Source organism: Schistocerca americana, chromosome 11, assembly GCF_021461395.2.
Source record: "Schistocerca americana isolate TAMUIC-IGC-003095 chromosome 11, iqSchAmer2.1, whole genome shotgun sequence".
Classification (NCBI taxonomy): domain Eukaryota; kingdom Metazoa; phylum Arthropoda; class Insecta; order Orthoptera; family Acrididae; genus Schistocerca; species Schistocerca americana.
In genome coordinates, this window is record NC_060129.1 from 78232997 (window position 1) to 78248132 (window position 15136).

Genomic DNA, 15136 nt, shown 5'->3' on the forward strand with positions numbered 1-15136 from the left:
ATCCATCCTTGTTGTACATCGCTATTGACGATACAAGTGAGACTCTATAGATACTAATGGTGCCTTGCTAGGTCGTAGCCATTGACTTAGCTGAAGGCTATTCTAACTATCTGCTCTGCAAATGAGCGAGGCTTCGTCAGTGTGCATCGCTAGCTACGTCGTCCGTACAACTGGGGCGAGTGCTAGTAAGTCTCTCGAGACCTGCCATGTGGTGGCGCTCGGTCTGCGATCACTGACAGTGGCGACACGCGGGTCCGACATGTACTAATGGACCGCGGCCGATTTAAAGCTACCACCTAGCAAGTGTGGTGTCTGGCTGTGACACCACACCAACCAAACAAAAAAAAATTAAGGCTCGTTCATAACAAATGTTCCCTATTGACACATTTGTATCTTAACGCTCATTTCATACCGGTACACCTAGTATGTGTAGAGCATTAGGGCATTGTTTTGCCGTTATTGTTGTAGAGTGGATGAATAGAAAAATTTAGTTTCCAGTAGATATAGTGTATCTAAAACCATAGTTCAGTACTAAGATAATAGCCATATTTTGACTAAGGGGTGCAAGTTCCACTTAACATTAGTGTTTATGTTGAATGAGTTTCAACTTTGGCAATAAGCAGACAGCTGATACAATTTCTGTGTAAAGGTGTATTAATCCTTTGTTGGAGAAGCAGTTAAGAGGCAGGCTCCTAGATTTGTTACTGGTAGGTTTTGAACAAAACACTTAGTGTCATATTGATGCCTTGAGAACTCAAATGGGGATCCCTGGAGGGAAGGTGATGTTCTTTTCGAGGAATGCAATTGAGAAAATTTAGATAAGTAGCATCTGAAGGTGGCTGCCAAACATTCTGTTGCTGCCAACATACATTCCTCATAAGGAGCACTAGGATAAATTGAGATTAGGGCTCATATGCAGGCACATAGTCATTTTTCCCTCATTCTGTTTGTGAGTGGAATGCGAAAGGAAATGGATATTAGTGTTATGAGGTATCCTCCACCACATGCCATAAGGGAAATTGCGAAGTATTGCTGCAGGTGCAGATAATAGGTAAAATAAGTAGCTGAGTGATGCTGCAGGAGCAACAGTGATATTTTTCACAGTAGATAATGTACATACACACACACACACACACACACACACACACTTACATAATAAATAATCTATTAGCAGCTCCCATAATGAGCATTGTGAGTAGATTAGCACTAGTCACAGTTGCTGGTTGTCAGTATACTTCACAGAAGCTGTGGCAGCTTCTCCTTTAAATTTGCATTGTGGCTCATTTTACATCCAACCACATAACCATTTAAGGAATCCAATGTGTAAATCAACAAATGGACAAATGAATAACCTTCACACACCATCTTTAGCAAGGTATAGGTTACAGTGTTGAAAGAAAATTTAATTTTATTAAAAAATGCTAAAATGTATAATAATAAATGCAACACATGAATACAAATTTAGGTTTTTGTATTTTACCAAAATAAATTATATAAGCAATTCCTCAGGATGATTAAAATCATAAAATTTCACAAGGCTATAACTGTGGCATGAATGAACATAGAGGTTGGTGCAGATTTTTACTTTTGCGCATGCCTGCAAAGCCTTTATTTACAAAAGAATGATATGATTTTCCAGTTGTATATGATTTACATGCATACAACATTAAGGTTCTTCTCATAACTATGTTTATGATCAAATTCTCCATTTACTGATCACAAATATCTTTTTTTTAAATATACTTAATCATCAAGATGATAGCCTTGTCCCAAGCTTTTGCAAGCATTTCAGGAATTCCTATAGTCACTGCTGTTACCATGTACCATCATAGTTCACCCAAAGTTGTTTGAAGGGAAGTGCATATGAGGTCTGTTAAAAAATTCGGTAACTTTGTCCACAAAATCTTTCTATGCTTACCTTTTACTTGTTGCTCGTTGTCTGCTCTGAAGTGCTCTCCTCCACAATTGGTACACCACTCCCAATGCCTTTTACACTTCCAGAAGTTGTCTTGATATGTTTCTCGCTGGATTGCTTGAAGCATCACATGTTTTTTTAATTTTTTTATTTATTTTTTTTATTTCGTTTAGTTTCATAAATCTTCGTTATTTCAGTGGGGTTTTCAACTTTTGAAATAAAAAGAAATCCACATGGGCTAGGTGTGGAGAGTACAGAGGATGAGGCAGCACAGTGATTCAGTTGTTTGTGCAGTTGTTATACACCAACAGGGATGATTGTGCTGGTGTATTATCATGATACAAGAGCAATGAATTATCTCACCACATTTCAGGCTGTTCTCACATTTTCCCGCAGGTGTCACAACATGTCTCGATAGTATCATTGATTAACAGTTTGTCCCTATGGCACAAATTCATGAAGAAGTAATCCTTTATAGTCAAAGAAAAGTGTCAGCATGGCTTTGACGTTTGATCTGACCAGATGAGCTTTTTTTGGCCTTAGAGAATCTTTCCTGATCCATTGTGAATTATGAACCGTGGTCTCAACACCACAACTGTAGACCCACGTATCATCATCAGCTATGATTCTCTTAAGAAACATCTCATCCTCATTTGCGTGATCCAAAAGCTCTTCACAAATTGCAAATTGTAGGTCTGTCTGGTCATGAGCCGTGGGATGAACTTAGCCACAACACGATGTATTCCAAGATGCTGTCAGAATTTCATGACATGATCCAACTGAAACGGTACATTCTTCTGCAGCCTGTCAGACACTCAACCTTTGATTTGCGTGCACAGTTTCTTTGACATTTCTGACATGAGCGCCATGGGTAGATGTTGAAGGCACCCTGAATAAGGGTCATCTTTACATCTGTCCAGCCATTTTTAAACTGCATAAACCATTTCTAACACTGAGTACAGCTTAAGCACTCACCACTATAGTGTTCCTGCATCATTTAGTGTGTCTCTGTAAAGGTTTTCTTCAGTTTTACGCGAAATTTAGTGCAAGCTCATTGCTCCTGTAACTCTGAAATCTCGAAATTCACAAAATGTGTGACACAATGTTCTACTCAATACAACACTGAACAATAACTAAAGACATACAATAATGGAGCTTACAGCAGTTACACATTAAACTTAGGTGTCTGCATGGGTGCCAACTGCTTTCGTGTCAAACACACCATTGACTGAAAATTACGAATGTTCCAGAATTTTTTGAACAGTTCTCTGGTAGATGGAGCCTTTCATGAACTCCCACAAATAAAAAAAAGATACTATACTGTGAGAGCAAGCAAATGTCAAGCTCAGATTTGCAGCCCCTTACAGCCAATTGATCTTCCTGGCACTTCATAATTAAGAAGTGCTCTTTTATGCAGGTTCAGAAGCAGTGGTACTACATCCAGTTGAAAAATTATATTTCTGATCATTTTCTATTCCATCCATTTCCAGTCCGTTTATGTGTTTTCCAATTTTATCCATATTCTTTAATTTCTTTAATTTGTTGCATAATTCTTCAGATTCAATTAACTCACTAAACTGTTCCTTCATAAAATTACGAAGTTGAATAAAAAAATCACGATATTCACCAACAAATTTCCTGTTGCCTACTGCACAGCACGTTAGCCTTACTGTTGTTACTCGTTTTGAGAACAGTAGTTGAAAATTAACAAAAAGAACGTTTATTTGTACCTTAAACCCAGCTACTCTCATAGTTCCATGCTGTTAATGCCTGGTGGTTTGTTTGCATCAGACAGGTTTCTCATTGGTTGATCACCTCCTGCCATACTGACTGAATTTCTTGATTCTGCTTCATCCTAATGGTTCTCTGCAAGCCGGCAGTTGAAGACTCATTTTACTGCCATTGCAGTAGTCCTCTTCCTGGCTTCTTCTCCAATTATGTTCTTCGTGTAGTTGCTGTTCATATAATTTGTCACTGGGATATTTGAGAAATATTACTAATTTCCCATAAAGTTCTTTTACATATTATAATTTTTTTTATAACAGTAATGCATATCAATCAAATGCCCATCCTCAACCTAAAAAGACACAGCTCAGATGACAGCTGATCATGTGTGCAACTGTTTTACAGGTACCAGTTTATCTTAATCCCACAAGGATTCATTTTATATGATTTCAAGCAATGAAATATGACCTGCTACTGGTCACACACTAAATGAAATGTATTGCTTACAAATTCTTCGTGTGTGCTTGGATTTCAAATTTAAATGGTCAACAAATCGATAAACTTACCAAGTTGATCCACTCAGTGCCACTCACCTACAGACAATAATGACGACTTCTTTTGGATTTTTCATTTGTTCCTGGAATTACCTTGTGGGGCAGCCCACTACAAATAAAATATCTATATGGTTTTTTAACATAAAAACCAATGGGAGTTACGTACTGGCATGTATTTGCAAGATTCTGTAGGTCTTCGGAGAGGTTTATGCAATGTTCAGTTGTCAACATCACATTGCGTTTTTACTGCATGCTGCTTTATGATACATATTTATTCCATGCCATGCACTATAAGATTATCCTCTAAGACAGTACTACGCAAAACCATGCAAAGTATACTATGAAGCATTTCAGCAGGTTGACGTACTAGAGGAGTGTTGATAATTTCAAGGCAGAGAGTGCTTTCTGTTAACTCATTCTCATGCTGGTGCCTCTTTAATCTATTATCCATCTGCATGCCCAGGAACATTACACATGAATCCTGATCCAGTCCTCCTCCTTGTATCTTTAACTCATTTTGATTTGTTTGGAATGGCATGATGTGTGGTTTTGTAAGTATAGAGGTTGAATTTTTCTGTAATTGCCTGTAAACCAATTGCAATCAGGGCCAGTATTCTCCTGGATGATCCTGGTATGAATGTGTTTCACTCGGTTAACAGTATACTGTGCCAAGAGCAAACATTACAGTTTTTGAAGGGTCCTCCAGTGGCTTTAGCATAACATTTATGTAGTTAAGATGAGTCAAATGCTGAACCCTATGGAACATCAACCAATATGTTTCCCCATTCTGAATTCAGTTTTCCTCTGAAGGTAACATTTGTTACTATGAGCCAGTTTTTGGTTGCTAAACTATGATTCAGTTCTTGTAACTGTGATTCTTTTAACACCATAACATTATGGCTTCCCAAGGAAAGGGGAAATCAGGATTGTAATTTGTCAGTAAGTTTTCCCCACTTCTGTAATAAGTGTTTCTACTGCATATTTTAAGCCTTACTTTAAAGTCAGCACAACATTTTAGTAATTAGGTTGTTACGATCATAACAAGAAGAGTTCCTGCTTCTGTCACCAGATGATTCCTGTGATCGATTTGACAGATCACCTGATGGAATTGATGTCTGCCAGTCGAGTATACACTTCTTGACTGAGTGTAATGGATGTAATTTCAACTGTCACTTTTTCTCACCAGTAATTTCAGCTGCTGTTACGAAATTGTTTTCATGCAACAAGTTTTTTCGATTTTTTTATAAATATTAGGTTGGTACATAAGTTTGTAGTACATTGGTTTTGCATGTTGGTATTCCGGTTTCTGTGAGTTTATTTATCAATTGTCTTTTTATTTGTAGTTCACTGTTGCTATTTGAGTATAAATGGTGTCATTTGGTCATTTGGCAAGAGAAAGGGAACTTTGGTCACTAGAATGTGGAGTACCAAATGGAGAAATCAGAAAATTGCTGACATATTCTTCAATTTTAGTTGTGTACAGGGGTAACAGTACTGGAGGCAGCGAGAAACATTTATGCCATGTACATACACAATGCCATTGGACAGAGCTCAGCAAGAAAATGATTTTGTCATTTTAAGAATTGTTTTGACATTAGTGACCCTCCATGTTCAGGAAGACCTTGTGGGTTAGAAGAAGATCACCTAAACATATTAATCCACAATGATTCACATCAGTGTGCTCAAGAGCTGGCAAATGTGATGAACTGCGACCATTCCAGCACTGTGTGACATTGTCATGTAGTGGAGGGGGTTCATAAATCAGGAATATGGATACCACATGCTCTAAACCAAAACCACAAAAACCAGTGGTTGGCCATATGCACATCTCAGATTGCTTGTCATCAGTTTGCTTGTGAACAACACCAAACATTCCAGTCCTGTGCCATTATGGTGACAAGAAGTGGTGTCTTTATGCTGAAATAAGGAAAAGAAAGGAATAGTTGGGCCCAAAGAAAGCAGTAACAAGAAGTATGCACAAAAGATAATGTTATACGTCTGGTGGAATAGCAATAGTGTGGTTTACTGTGAATTGCTTCCCTGAAGGGTAACCACTTGTTGTTGCTGACATTTACTGTCAACAACAGACACATCTTGCAGACACATCCAAGAAAGATGACAAAGAAGATTGTCTTAAGTGATGCCACTTCATGATAACCCCCACCCACATTGTGCTTGACTGACAAAAAACTATACACAGGACTTGGGTTTTGAAGCAAACCCACACCCACCTTATTCATCTGATCTTGCACCCTCAGATTTTCGCCTTTTCTGCTCGGTATCAAATAACTTTCAAGGGACTTCCTTTCTAGATGAAAATGCACTCTGAACATGGGTTGACGAGTGTTTCACCTCAAAACCATGTGACGTCTACAGCCACAGAATCAAAAAGTGACCCTGCATGGGAAGACAGCTGTAAATAGTACAGGAGAATGTATCATTGATGACTAAAGTCACTGTTATGGGTATCTATTGTGTGTATTAAACTTCTGAAAAAATGCCAAGAACTTACACACCAACTGAAGAATACTTGCTGCAAATCGACACCTCTACATAACCTTTTTTCTTTGTACTAGTAAACTGTTTCCTTTCATCTCTTTGTAACAGGTATGTCTAACGTTTAAAATAACACTTGGTCTGTTAAGCCCAATGTCTGGTATAGGTATTGTGAACACAGATATTGTGCATACCTTTCCCAATTAATTTAACTCGGTGTATCTGTGCTAAGTGTTTGATGATCAGTCTTTAGTTGTCAAGTTCACAAAGAATTTAATATTTCCTTAAAATAATTTTGATCCCTAAGTTAGTCATTGAGAGGTTAATGGATTCGGGCATCATTGATTCTTACAAAATTTGAGGAGTGTGTAAGTGAGTTGTGTGTTTTACTGTTGCACAACATAAAGGGTAATACTCCTATTCTGAAATGGAAAGCCCAGAGGATGCAGTAAAATATTTTGTAGGTTATCAAAAATGAGCAAAGTTTCTAAAAAAGTAGTTTTGTAAGAATTGACAGAACCTCTAAATTGGTTAATAAATGTGTTTGCCTCATTGTAGAAATGACTGAAGCACTCAATATTCACCAATTAATGATAGAAATAATTTGGATTTGTGGCATGATCAATTCACCTGGTAGTTTAGTGGACAGATATAAAAGGAGTTCATAATGAAATAAAACTGTAGGCTTACTCGTTAAAGGTCAGTTGCATCAAAAGTAAAATTCGACTGAGTAAAGACCAATTCAATGTTTCCTATTGGGCAACCAGGCTTTTGGAAAATAAGGTTCATTATTTGTTATAGTAATAGTTCCTTTTCTAAATAATTGATAACACATTCAGACAATTGATTGTGTGAAATTAAAGATAACTTACGAAAGAATCCTTAAAAATTATGTTTTAAGCAGAAAATGAAATGTTTCATACAGGACATGAAAAGTACCTAGCGCCACACAAGAATATAGAGATTCTAGAAATTATTTGAATTACGATCTTCCATGCAATAATTGTGCCTAAACCTCAAAATCTTGAAAATAAATATTACAAACTGGTCTCATTTGGAACACCCTTGGTTCCATACAGGACTCACAATTCTTGTTGTAACTTTTGGTACTCCACAAAACTGAAGGTATACATAAATTATACAATTTAAATACAGATTTATCTTTCTATATGGTCATAGGTCCCAACTCCAAAGATGTAGGTAATGACATAAATTGCTCTTTTGAATAATAATTGTATAATTTATTATTGCTAAAATGTATTCAGGTCTAACAAAAGGGGTGTTACCACTTTTGAGTTACGTGAATAAGTTCTAGTCTTTCGAAATGGATTTCTAAAACATTACCTTAACTTCTCCATTTTCAGAGATGCCATAGAAATCATTTTATACCTTTCTCATTTAAAATGTCTGCAGTGACAAGCACTCCAGGATTATTAGATGAACATACACATCTATGCCAACACCTGTGCCAGTGTGTCTTCATCTGCAGCATCTGATTCTTCACAAGAAAAGAAAAAAAAATCGTTTTACACTTCTGAATAGCCCGCACATCTTTGATGGGATGGATCCTCAGTTACAACAAGATGCTTGGTAATTTCAAACTTCAGGGTGGTTGTGACAGATTATTATGATTACTTAAGGTAGAAAATAAAGATAGTTTGAAATAACAGTAATAAGCTTGACCTGAATGTAAGTTCTTATGGTGTCAATGTCTTCCAGCACTACTTCAGACATTAGTGGAGTACATGCCATGTCATATTGCAGCACTTCTGCATACATGATATTAGGCAGGTGTTCCAGTTTCTTTGGCTCTTTAATGTAGGTCTGTAAAGGAAAAAAATGAAAGGTACTCATATGATGCAGGCTATAAATTGAAAGTAATAGCACATGCAGAACATGGAAACGGAGCAGGTATGTAGCATTTTGGGCCTCCACCAACAAAGGAAAGCCATTTGCAATTGGTGGGCTAGTAAAAAAGAATTGGAAAAAAATTGAGAAGGCTAAATATGCTAACAGAGGACCGAATTTAAAATGACAAAAACGAGATGCTGTCCTATTGAAATGGATTCAAGGACACCGTTAAAATGCCATTGGTGTTAATATAGAAATAATTCAAATACATGCTTGTAAGCTAGTACTAAAGTGGAACTTGACATATTTTAATGGTGAAGTTGGTTGGGGATACAGGTTTATGAAGCATCATGGACATAGCATGTGAACCAAAACCAAAAAAACCTTGGAAAAAGTCACAAGAAAGTGAAGAGAAAATATGGACAAAGCTCCTCTGACATTTGATGTGCTGAGTAACAGAACTGTTGCCATTATAGGTGCTAAAAGTGTAACTATAAAACAAGTGGACATGAAAAAATACAGTACACTGTTGAGCTTTCATGTTGTGCGGATTGAACAAAGCTCAATCAAGTGGTCATTTTCAAGCACAAAGTGCGAAAACCATCTGAAATACCACCAGCTGTTGTTCACGTATATGACAAGGATTGGATGGACAAGGCCGTTATGAAATTCTGGTACCGCGCGCCGCGGATTTTGAATCCCCGCCAGACGTCATGGACATCGAAGACCCCTAGAGATCTCTGCGCTGTGGCGGCGTGCGCCTCCTGGACTGCATTTAGTGTGGGGCGCCACAGTGGAACACATGGTTCCAGTGGCCAATATCGACGCCCCCCATAGAGTATTTAAGCACCTGCCTCTTACTCAGCCAGTGAGTCTAATCTTTTGTACGTCTCTGGACACATCGCCTTGCGTTAGATAGCTTACTTACTTTCTTGTTCTGTGCACGAGTGGATGTGTTTGTTAGGTTTCCTTGTGACTCCGTTGTTTCGATCTTGTTGTTGTTCATTCTGTCCTTCGTTGGTCATATCCGTCCTCTCCCGGTGTGTTGTTGTTCGTGGCCCGCTCTGCGGATCCTGCCGCACTTTCTGTCACTTCAACCCCGCAACCGTTCCGGTTGCAGTTACAACAGGAATTATGGAGTAATAGTGTGTGAGAGAGAAGGAAAGGTGCTTTATTGAAGAAGAATTCTCTTTTTGTGCTAGATCAGTCTTGTAGTCATTTGAAAAATTCTGTGAAAGAGAAATTGCAACAGGGAATTTCAGAGGTTGCAGTTATTCTGGGAGGACTCACTTCACAGTTGCAACCTGTTGGTTTAAGAAATAAATGATTTAAAGTGTATGTGAGAGGGGAATGGAACAAATGGATGATGGATGTATTGAATGTCCCCTTGGTTGTCACCTGTGGAGATGAAATGAAACATTAGGACAACAGTAGATTTGTTCAATTAATTTCTTTATTCTGGCCCACATCTGTAGTACATCAGGGACAACTTGGTGGAGGTGTCCAGTTGCCTCTCGTGTGAAACAATAGATATCCAGCATTGCTGACAGCACAAAGAGAATGGCATCACACAAATGCTGCTGTCAGTGACGTCTCCAGCTGGAGTCATGATGACAGTGCAGTGGCATAGCTGATGATGGCCGTGAACTTGCTCCAGCAACCAGGCAGCTCCCTCATTACATATCTTATCGTCGAACAGCGGACCCTGTACTGCATTCTGGAATGTTGCTCCAGGTGTCACAGGCCAATGGCATAGGCAGTGATGCTGAGACAGTAATCATTTAGCACGTAATCTTGCACGTTTCCACAGGGTCCCTTACCGTGCTTCTTTACGCAGACACCATGGAACTTATTTCATTACTAGGCTTGTTGCACAATCACATCTCTCTATACCCATCTTATAAGTGAAAATGAACCAGTTATTCTTATTGGTACCCATTTGTTCATTTGGCTTCCTTCTGCTGCTTTTAATGCTCAGGACATCCAGTCCATTGGAACCTCAACTATGGCCGGGTCCAAGTTCAGTCCTGTGCTTCATCTTCTATGTACTAAAACAAGGACTACACTCAGCAGAACATTTGCCAATGCAGTGGCTGTCTGTATTGTCCCCCAGTAAGGGTTTTCCCTATATGAATTTAAATGCTGCAGTAAGGTTTTCTGAGAGACTCGTCCTCCCTGCTGGTTCAGAAGCATCTGTATAGGCTGCATTAATTCTGGCACTTGATTTAAGCTGGTTAGATTTGTAGCCGGTAGCACTTTCAAGGGCTCCTGTGGCCAGTACAAATGCAGCTGCAAAATATACTGGTGAGCTGTCCCTGGAATCATGGTGGGCAGACAGAAGTCAGCCCCATTCCATTTAATAACAAACCACTCCCTTTTAATTCTAGCCACCTTGCTGACATAAGCTTCCCCTGCTCAAAACCAAGTGGCCACTACCACCATATTGTCAGAGCTAGAGTACAACCAATGCACCTCGTCCAGCTGAAAGTACAACTGTGGCTCAATCACTTCTTTGTTGCATTCTCTTACATCTTTTGTTCCATTAACAATTTTACTGTGCAGAAATCCTGCCCCTCTCTTATTACCATATTTGGACAGACTGTGTCATCTACATGGTGGCAGTCTAGTAACTTTGCTTCCTTCATTTGTACGTACCTTTACCTGTCATTTGCAGTTAATGACAGTCACTGCATTTTTACTCTTACAGATTTCTTCAGCATTTGCCACCTGACGGGCTATGCATGAACTATGTAACAATCTTGATGTGCTTGTTTACCTGCTACTGGTGTAGAAATTAAACTAGAAACTTTTTCTCGATCAATTCTCACTGATACTACTCTGAAACAAAAGAGCGAGATTTGTGCTCGGGTTTTAAAGCCAACCTCATCTCCAGTGGTATTTGCTTTGGTATTGTACTTAGACCCTCTGAATACAGCTCTGGCAGCAACAATCTTACTGCTAGCTAACCTCGTACAGGCTACCACATAGCCTCCTGTAGCTCTGCTACTTTCCCTCATGCTTACCAAACACTGTCTTCCATGGACTGCAACCTTTTGTCAGTACTACTTCCCTATCAAAGACTTTTGCTTCATTTTGTAGTTCTCTGCTATTTTGATTAATATGTGATATTGCTACTTTTCTGCGTAAGCTATCTGCATTTCTGTGCTTTTTCCCAGGTTTATGTATAACTTCTAATTCAAATTCACTTCATCTTACTGCCCATTGTGCCAACCTACCGGAAGGATCCTATAACCCCAACAACCATTTTGATGCCACATTATCTCTTATTACTCTAATCTTTTTACTGTACAGTTAACATTTGATATATGTGATTCCATAAATAAGGCATGGTAACATATGGTAAATCTTTCTCTGTTGCACAATAATTTCTTTCTGCAGAATTTTCGTAAGCTACTGGATGTTCTACGCCTTGTACCTCTTGTGACAACATACAGCCAAGTGCATGTTTGATGCATCACATGATAAAACAAATTCTCTATTGAAATTCAGAATATCAGTATCAGACTAGATGTTAAAGCTTCTTTTAGCTCCGCAGAAGCATGCTGGCATTCTTCTGACCACTCAAACGCAGTACCATTTTTTAACAATTGTTTCAAACAAGTGCAGTATTCGTAAGTCGTTTTACGAACCGGCAGTAATAGTTCTCAAGTCCCAGGAATAATTGCAACTCCCTTACAGATTCTGGTACAGGAAATTCATGTACAGCTTTAACTAATCCTGCATCTGTCTTAACACCGTCTTTTACTTGTGGTATGACCTAGGTATGCAAACTCTTCCATCACAAAATTACACTTTTCCATACTCAATTTCATTGATTTTAGCCTTTGGAATACTTCCCTTAATTGCTGCGTATGCTGTTCCATGGCACTCCCATAGTTGAATACATCATCGAAATACACTAAGCATTGCAGTGATTTCAGACCTCTTAGTACTCCATTCAGCAATCTCTGAAACCATTTCAGGTGCAGTTTTTAATCTGAATCTCATCCTTATAAATTGGTATTGTCCGTAGGGTGCCAAAACTATTGTTGTGGGTTGATCCTGTGGTGCAACCTCTATCTGGTGATAACCACTCTTCAAATCCATCATTGAAAACTATTTGCATTGCTCTAAACTATCCAAGGTTTCTGTGATGTTTGGGAAGGGGTGGGTACCCATTATGGTTTTCTCACATGGGTGTCTATAATCAAAGCAAAACCATTCTTTCTGAGTGTCATCCTGTGTAAATTTTTTTTTTTTTTTTTTTTTTTTTTACGGTGACTATTCCTCCCCCCCCCCCCCCCCCCTCCCCATGGACTATTACTTTCTTCAGTTATTCCATCTTTCAGTTGTTGACCATTAAATTGCTCTAAAATTGGCAGGAAGTGCTTGGGTATTCTGTATGGTGATTCATTTCCCATTGATATGTGGTGCTATGTAATAAGTGTAGCTGGTAGTGGCCCTTTTGGAAAAATAAAAACCTTAAATTCCAAAGTAATTTTTTCATCTGTTGCTTGTAGCTTCCTTCCAGGTGCTTCAGTTTTTCTCATAATGCTATTTCAACAGTGTACGACAATTATCCACGGCTGATACCCCACATGCCCCATTTTTCCTCCGAGATGTCATCTTAACAATTAACAACCGCTTTGTTAATCCTATGTTGTCTGCACTATTGATAGAAGCAGGTACCTTTTTTCACTCTTTATATACTTCATTCTTTTCTAATGGTTCCACCACCCACAAAATTCGTACTGGCAAGCTAGACTCAACACTGACCTAAAGAAATTTCCCAGTAACCTTATGTACATTATTGTGCAAGTCAGGCCTTAGTGTGGTTGTACATGGTTTAATTGGTTCATCTTTTGCTACAGACTCCCCTCATGATATCGCTACACTGGCAATGGCTTCACTGTACTGAAACAATTTCCATCCAGTTCCACCTTATGTTGCTAAAGATTGATTATTGCACAGTGCTGATGTAAGAAGTCTAATCCCAGAATCATGCAATAGCCATCACTCATGAGAGTCACAATTTCTACTCATTGTTCAAATTGAGCCATATCGAGGCAAAAGTCTACATCCACCGATCCTAATAGTGTGACATCTTTATCCCCAACTCTACACAATTTGTACCGTGGTGGGTCCCATTGCTTATATTTCACCAGATCACTACTGGTGACTGACACAAGCACCCCTGCATCCAGTAATATCATGCAACCCTTTGTTCCTACTATTCCTTTTTTGCACAAGCCGCCTCTGCATACAGTTTCATAGCATCCAGTCTTACTGGAAACAACCGTACATGGACCTGGAGTTCGCATTGGTATTTAGCACCTTATTGCTGCCTGGTTCTGTATTTCTAGAACTAGTACTTTCTCTTACTTTATTCATATTACCCTGAGGTGGCTGACAGTGTCTCCTTATGTGCCCTGTTCGTCCACACCTGAAACTTTATATATATTCTGCAAATGCTGTCAATTTTTCCTGCATTCCAGTCAACTAATAGATATCTTCTCACTCAATAGCTAACTGCACTGCTGTTGGCAAATCTTTTGGACACCTTTCTACACAAATTTTTACATTTTCGGATGCAACCATCTTAAAAAGCCATAGAGGACCATCTGCTCAGCTTCTAGCAAAATAATGTAATTCACTGCAGCATCCTGCCCTATTTTGTAGATACATCCATTAATTTTCCTTATCCTATCCAAAATTGTTTCACACTTTCTGTATTTTATTAAGTTATTACCCCAAATTGTTCCCTTCTTAAAATGATACATGTGAGGGTGACATTAGATTTGGTCAGTTGATTCCATTTTTCCAGCCCTCAGCTATAGTACATAAGGAACAGATTGGTGGAGGCATCTGGTTGCCCCTCCTGCAAAACAATAGATGTGCAGTATTGCTGATAGTACAAGGAGGGGGCTGAGTGTGGTGTCACTTGAATATTGCTGTCAGTGACATCTCTGGCTGTGACTGTGATGGTAGCACGGCGATGCAGCTGATGGTGGCCATCAATTTTCTCCAATTTGACTCAGGGTGGGCTGTTCTGTCTTGTGGTCGAACAGGCAGTTGGCCGTGTTTTGCTTTGCAACGAATAACACCCTCCCCTGCCTGTGGCTGGCTCTGTTGCAACTCACTTCCACTCTGGCAAATTTTGTGACTGAATACAATCATTATGTTACAGATGAAACCCAACATGAATTCACACTAAAGGCAGCTGTTAAATGACCTACAATCAAAGAAGTGTGTCTGTGTATAAAACAGTTGTGGTGTAGAGTGAGAGGCGACATTGTTAAATCTTTCAAGAAGTTTGGCATAAGTAATGCTCTCAATGGTGGTGGTGAATATCTTGGGTATTAAGAGGACGATCATGAAGAACAACGGGAAGTATGATAATCGGGGGTTTTAAAGGTCAGTTTGGTTTCATAAATTAAGGACTTTTTCAGTCTGGATTTGCAATCTATTATTGAAAGTGGTGAAAATGATAATTTAAAAAAAGTTCTTAAAAATTAACGTGCATATTACAGTCCATACCGTCTTACAATCCGTAAAATATGGTACTTGCAAGTTATCGGCCCTGAAATTGATTCAG

The 15136-nt window shown here is 38.8% G+C and overlaps 1 protein-coding gene across 2 annotated transcripts in view; it reads left to right on the forward strand.

The window, feature by feature from the left end:
* LOC124553715 (zinc finger protein 93-like) overlaps positions 1–15136 on the forward strand; it is a 70560-nt gene that overhangs the window by 28622 nt on the left and 26802 nt on the right. For both annotated transcript variants that reach the window (XM_047127614.1, XM_047127615.1), the window contains exon 4: positions 14729–14955. The gene's annotated coding sequence lies outside the window, so the exon portion shown is untranslated. The remainder of the gene's footprint in view (positions 1–14728; positions 14956–15136) is intronic.